We start from the raw sequence: 6,918 nt of genomic DNA on the forward strand, positions 1-6,918 counted from the left end.
GAGGATCAAGCTCTCGACGTGCCTTCTCGCCCAAACAACCTTCAAGATTTTCACGTCCTATCAAAAAGGATCGTGATACTGAAGAACGCAAGCTATCATAAGCGAAGTTCAGGGAGCGCAAGATGCACGAAAAATGTAGGGGTGTGGAACGTGAATTTACGTGTCTTTTGTGTCCTTGTCTCTGTGTCGTCGTCTTGTTCTCGCGCTACAACTAATGTCGTGGATTTACAGCTTGTTCATTATTTTGTTATTTTTTTCCTCTACATGCAAAGGTATTTTCTTGCATTACAAATTGTAAATTCCTGGAAAGTACAGTCTTGATTGATATGTGGGGTTTAACGTCCCAAAACCACTATATGATTATGAGAGACGCCATAGTGCAGGACTCCGGAAATTTAGACCACCTGGGGTTCTTTAACGTGCACCCAAATCTGAGCACACGGGCCTACAACATTTCCGCCTCAATCGGAAATGCAGCCGCCGCAGCCGGGATTCGAACCCGCGCCCTGCGGGTCAGCAGCCGAGTACCTTAGCCACTAGACCACCGCGGCGGGGCGGAAAGGACAGTTTCCCATCAAGCGAGGCTGCAGATGTGACGTCACAGACAAAGCAGCAATGGCACCTAGTGAAGCAGGGCATCTCTCATGCGTGTTCCAGTGGCACCTCCTTTCGTTTATTCAATGTGACAAGTTGTGGTATTCAGTGATATTCGGCGTGACAGTGGCGCTCTGAAGCTCGGCGATACGGTGTCATCTGCTGCAGAAGACGACAGCAAGGTGAGAACTCCCACTTTTTTTCCCCTCGAAGTATACTGCGTCGTAAATGCGTAGTTAGGCTTAGGATATGTTGGTTGGTCGTGAGTGCACCATGAATCGGGCGCTTCGACGTAATCTTACAAAGGTTCGTCCCAATTTTCGGGTTCCCCAGGTGCATATTTTTTTTGCACTCTCGTGGCCAGATGACCATAGTTCGGTGTAAAGAAGTGTCCAAGCCTGTCGTAAACGCAACGAGTGCTTGCAGTGGCTTAGCGACAACGCGCTTCGCCCGTGTTAAGCCTGATGCAAGATAACTTTCAGGACCGAGTAGTGAGCGTTCCTCGAAAATTCTCGCTTAGGTCTACGATCGAAAATGTTTTGCTCCACGCAATTTATTTTTAGAGTTTTCTAATAGATGATTCTTATGTAATTCTTAAAAGAGAAAAGAAGAGAAAAGTGAGCCCCGTAACTGTCTGCATCACAGTGCGAAATCTCAACAGTAGCTCACGACTGATGGGGGTAAATAAAGATTAAAATAGAATTAAAGGTATAGAGATAGAGAGAGGAGGAAGAGTGCGTGGTGCAGTTGTAAAAACGTTTCATGTGTGATAATGTGTGGGTCGTGACTGCACGTGGAATACGAATATGCGAAAAAAAAGTGACAGGGTGCCTTACACGCTAGCGAAATACGGCTCTTAGACAAAAGCCATAATCATCTTCAACATTTTCGCTAGACATTCAGAGGTTTATTGAGTTTCTATTGAACACACCACGTTTCCAACGACAGTGCCCTCTTTATGCAGAGACAGGTGGTGATAAATTATGGCTTTGCCTTTGGTTGGAGGCTTTATAAAACTCCAATAGTTACTCAGTTCATATGGTGCGACGCCGGTTGAACTCTACGCTTTTGGTGCTCAAGAGTTCTTTAATGAACTTTCCTCATTATTCTGCATGACGATCATATTGCCGCGTATGTTTAACGTTGATGCACATGGATTTTGACTGCAAAGACTGTTAGGTATACTGTTGGCGCAGACCTCGGCGAAATGTTTCAGAAGCTTCACGTTTGTCGGAGGAATCCTTTAAAGAACGCGTGTAAGACGACATTATTCAAGCTCATTTTGGAGGTTACGTGGCGCATTTTTTTTTTGCATTGGAGGCACAAGCAAACTTGAAAAGTGACTAGCATCTACAACATCAACGCCAGCACAAGTGATGCGAAAACAACCAGCATGTACTGACGTCATCATATGATGCCATCGCTGCACCACAGGCTGCAACATGTGAAGCTACACCGATGTCAGTCTGACGTCAGATCACGTGTCTTCCAGCGATGAGGTTGTCACGTGACATATTCACGTGCTGATAGGTGCGCCGATAACGCAGGCAGTGCAAAGCCAGACGAGATGCAGAAAGCTCAACGCCTTCGATCCCTGACGCTATGTGAAACCACATCAGAGGGGAAAGCTTTCCGTTGGTGGCAAATCAGGATCAATACCTCGATCGAGAAGCAAAAGCTGACGACTTTCCGCTTCGAGTGGTTTTAGGTGGTTGCATTGGACACTCTCAGATTTTTTAAGATCATGTGATATTGTTTTCTACAGCCTCGTTTTTAAAGAGGCCATGACACCCAATTTTTTTCTCGTTATCTTCGTTATCTGGGTCAATCCATAAGTGTTCGCAAACAAGCTGGTAAACTTGAGCACACTTACTCAAGAACTTGACGCATAACAAGAATAAAAAAAACACGCCAGCGAAAGTCTGACAACACAGGTGTACTCACGATCTTTGACGTAAGAAGCTGCTCGTTTTGCGAGCATGTGTATTCCAGCCATCGATATAGCGTTGTGATAAGTTGCCTATGTAATGGACCTATTAGAGCCTCCTTGAACTTGGCAGTGAAAACTAAACGATTTGCCGTGGATGAAACTTAGCCCAAAGACGATGGCTCCACTTCATGGAACACGAGACGTCACACACTCCATGGGGAAATAGTGGTCGCTGGTGGTACGCGGTGGTTACAGCCGGTAACTTCTGTGGCCCATTTTGCGATGAATTACTATTTTGCAGTCCACTTGTAAGATATATAACGATAGAATAGACCGTCAACTGAAAACCGCTATTTGGTGGATGACCGTGTCAGAGCTCCTTCATAACGAACGAGTGGTGACACGTTCAAGGCCTTTTTTTCATGTATGAAGCATAAAAGTGCTGTTAGCTATTACTATGTACAGGAACTTAGAAAACTTTCTAATTTTATTGTAATCAGCTAATTATTTCTGCGCTGAATGAAGCTCGTTGTTTACACTGTGCGTCATTATCTATGAAATATCACTAAAAATACATTTGTGAAGACTTAAGTTCAGATATACATCTTCATTTAGTAACAATTGACTTGTCAAGGAAATATAACCTTCATGGTCTCTCCGATGGCCCCCAATTTAGGTCTTTCCAGCACGCGGAGTAGAAATTAATTTTACACACATGAAATATCATTCCTATGGTTGAAGTCACATAAATCACTGCTTGATATGCAGAATGCGTTTGAAAAGATAGTAATGAACATACTGTAACATTACACTGACGTTAGAAATTGTACATATATCTCTGCCTTGTTGCGTTCCTTTCTCAGATGATCTGTTAGTGCACTGTCGACGATGACGTACTACTCAAGGATTAAGTCACGAGGTGATTCTCTAGGATCAGGAAGCACATGACGGTGCGCTGGGTTGAGTACCTACTAAATATTTCTCAACAGTTACCACTCAGCCATCTTCACACGTACCTGCGTTCAAGAGTTATTTATGCACCGCCGATTCTTTAATAAAAAAACAAAAGCAGGATTGCTTAACATAAGGCTTCTTGACAGTAACACAGTTCTAACTCTGGTGCAGCGGGAACCTGCTGTTGTGGTAGAAAACTCACTACAACAAAAAGAAAATTATTGGTATATGACACAATAATGAACCTGATCTCTGTACCGGAAAAAAATAAACTGGTCTAAGATATGCTAAAAGTGAATGACGAATACACGGAGCAGACGAAGCGTTTGTATGATAAGTATTTAGAACGCTAGTATTGTTGAAGTACATAGTCTAGTGTATGCTTGTTGCTATTATCTGGTAACATTTTACAAGTAGAAGCTGCAGAAGGGGCAAGTGAAACACAGAAAAAGAGTCACCATCGCGAATGGAGTCACTGGTGAACTCAACTCTAAGCATGATTGTGGTTATCGAGGTGTTTCCGCCCAATGCTCTGTCAATTGTAATCACAAGGAAAAGTGGTGGGGACACGAATGTTGTCGCATTGTTACATAATGTTGAGTGCCTGTTAAGTCTCTCTCTACCGAGTTTTTTTTTTATGAGTGAAACACTTCAAGTGAAACACTGTAGGCCCCCCCCCTCGAAAATGGTGGTCTTAGTATTCGATTAGAAAACTGTCCGATACGTACTCGTATTCCATTCGGCACGACTACTGCTTATACGTATTGCATTCAGTTCAAAATCACACTTTAAGTACACCCTCATATTCGACTTTGTATGACTGGAAGTATGGGCTGGTGGTGACATCGGCAGCTGATGTCTCTTGCCTGTGTGCGGAGGTAGTCTCCGCGAAAATTGGCAGAGAAGCAAGAGAGCACATTTTACGTATTATGTTTCTGGCTTCCAACAAACCGTCATTTACTTGAATTAATACTATCGCGGGAGTTAACAACTCCGAACACGTTCTCCCAACGCTGTTTTATTCATACAATAATATTTATTGGTGTCTTACGTACAGGCACTTTGACAGGATTGTGAGAGATGGTATGGTTACATGGCCAAGGAAATTAAATGGCATTTTTACCGAGCACATACATAAAAAACATAGGCTTATAGCATTCTGTGCCCAAAATGCGGCCGCCGCAGCCCGAATTGAGCCCCGTGACTTCCGGGTCAGTGGTCATGCACCTTAACAACCAGGCAATCGTTGTGGACGCTGCTTTTAATGTTAGGAGACACAGACGAGCAGCAGCTATCAGAACAACACAACTATAATTTAACAGCATTGATGGCTATAAGCATCATTCCTCGAAACTAGTGACACCAAGCTTATCAACATCGCTCTGTAGATGAAATATAAGGCGTGGCAAATACCACGCTGGTAGATTTCAAGAAAGAAAGACAGAGTTAGGCAAAACAAGGCTGGTATATCTTGTTTCGATTAGTTCGGAGTCGGCAACAGTACGTTTTTGGTGACGAGGCCTAATTAATTGGTCAGTTTCCTTTGTAACTAGATAGATCGTCGCGTAATTATCAAAATATCAATGATGCATATGTACTCGTGCTCAAGTGACATCTGTATGCACTATTTTGCAACAACGTACTTACTGTGTGCTCATTTGCTTTCCGTTTGAGAAAGCAGCCCTCGAAATCTGAAGAAAGACATCGTGAATAGACTGCAGTGCGTATCTTAATCTTATTTTACTATTTTTTCCATTTTTGCAGGTATGGTTCTTTTCTTTTCATATTTTTATGCTGTACCAAGTATTTACGAGAAACCTATTGCGGGTTTCTTTAAGTAATGTTTATTACTTGATGTGATCTCTATTGGCACTTTTACAATATTCCTCGCACACGACATATTACAATTTGATATGCATGTTTTTGCTGTGAACGTCATATGCTGCCAATGAAAGAATATGCAGTGTTGAGCTGTGAATATCATTTTGCCTTTGTTATTACTGCTTTCTCGTATCGGATATACCCTGACGTTGGCGAAAACGAACTCTGTGCACGTTCTCCTGTTGGTTGTTGGTTTTTTTATAGTCATACGAAATGCATCGTAGAGAATGTCGAAACGTCATATACTGCACAGGCCAGTCCTTGTCCATAATCATCGTTGTCGTCATCTTCATTGCCGTCATGGTCGTCGTCATGGCTTATAGTTAGTATACCTTGCGTGTGCTGTGTCGTGATGGCATAAAGAGAACGTACGGTCTGAAATGCGCTTGTTCATCGTCTCAGCGTCTTCGTCATCGTGATCACGTATAGTAGGTGCCTTGCATGTTTAGTGCCATGATGGCAAAGAGAGAATGTGTGGTTTTAAACCCGATTACTTCTCATTGTCATCATCGTCATTGTCATCTAGCGGATACGGCGAACAACGCCAACGAACAGGCTTCGACCTGAAGGAGCTTCGTCCATCAAACATTCACTAGGGCATTGTACTGGTGAACCTTTTTGATTATCATCCGTATCAAAGCCTTACCCAAAAGAAACTACCACGCAAAAGAAAAAAATACAATAAAACGAGCACGCAGCAGCGCCGCTTAACACAGTGTTGGTTGTAGTTAACACATTGCCTTCACTATCAGCTACGGCAACAGAGTGATGCGGGAGCCTATTTCGGAGGCCACGGTGTGAAACTCTAGAGTGGGCTTGCCGTTATTAGAGGGCTCGGCAAGTTAAACGTAGATATTTTGAACCTTCGTACATATAACTTCATCCACTCACCGTCATTCGCTTCGTGGAGATGCACTTCTGCACTTCGTGGAGATGCATTTTTTGACACTCTTGAGGTAAAATTACCAATGTCTGTTGCTGCCGTTCCTTGGTCGATATAAAGTGTTAATCACCTACAGTGCAGTGCTCTTAACTATATATGTATACAGTTGATCTTAAGCAGACGGGGCGGCTCTACTATAGGAGTGCATACATAAAGTTTATTGAATATTGAATTCGATATTCTACACTGCATCTCCAATTGACGCTTTCCGAACGTTATGGTTTACTTGGAAAGCAGTTGCGAGACCTCACGTGGCTTCGTTGTAGAATACTTTGTTGCCATGCAGAGTGCAGGGGTTCGATTCGTGCTGAGACTATGAATTTCGTCTTAACATTCATCGGGTCAAGGCAGCCGACGTAAACTTTTTTTAACTCTCACAGTGAAATAACTTTATTGCGTCCATAATACACTCGTTAAAATTATCGGTGTATGTTCTCACCTTTCTTGGGTATATATGAAGTGTCAATAACTTATGGTACGTACCCGCATAGCAGTGCCCCATAGCCGCGTTCGGGCGGGTGCCACTGTCTGGCGGAAAGTGTTTGATGACGAACGCGACGGGATTTTGGAATTATTCGAGTCATGACAAGCAAATCGTATTCGTCAAATCATCTTA

General features: G+C 43.0%; 1 long non-coding RNA gene across 1 annotated transcript in view; it reads left to right on the plus strand.

Annotated features, from left to right (window-relative positions):
- Window positions 1-625: 625 nt before the first annotated feature.
- The window catches only part of LOC142768449 (uncharacterized), a 136,909-nt gene continuing 130,616 nt past the window's right edge, over window positions 626-6,918 (plus strand). The window contains exon 1 of the long non-coding RNA XR_012885290.1: window positions 626-776. This is a non-coding gene — a long non-coding RNA (uncharacterized LOC142768449). The remainder of the gene's footprint in view (window positions 777-6,918) is intronic.

Source organism: Rhipicephalus microplus, chromosome 8 (genome assembly GCF_043290135.1).
Source record: "Rhipicephalus microplus isolate Deutch F79 chromosome 8, USDA_Rmic, whole genome shotgun sequence".
Taxonomy (NCBI): domain Eukaryota; kingdom Metazoa; phylum Arthropoda; class Arachnida; order Ixodida; family Ixodidae; genus Rhipicephalus; species Rhipicephalus microplus.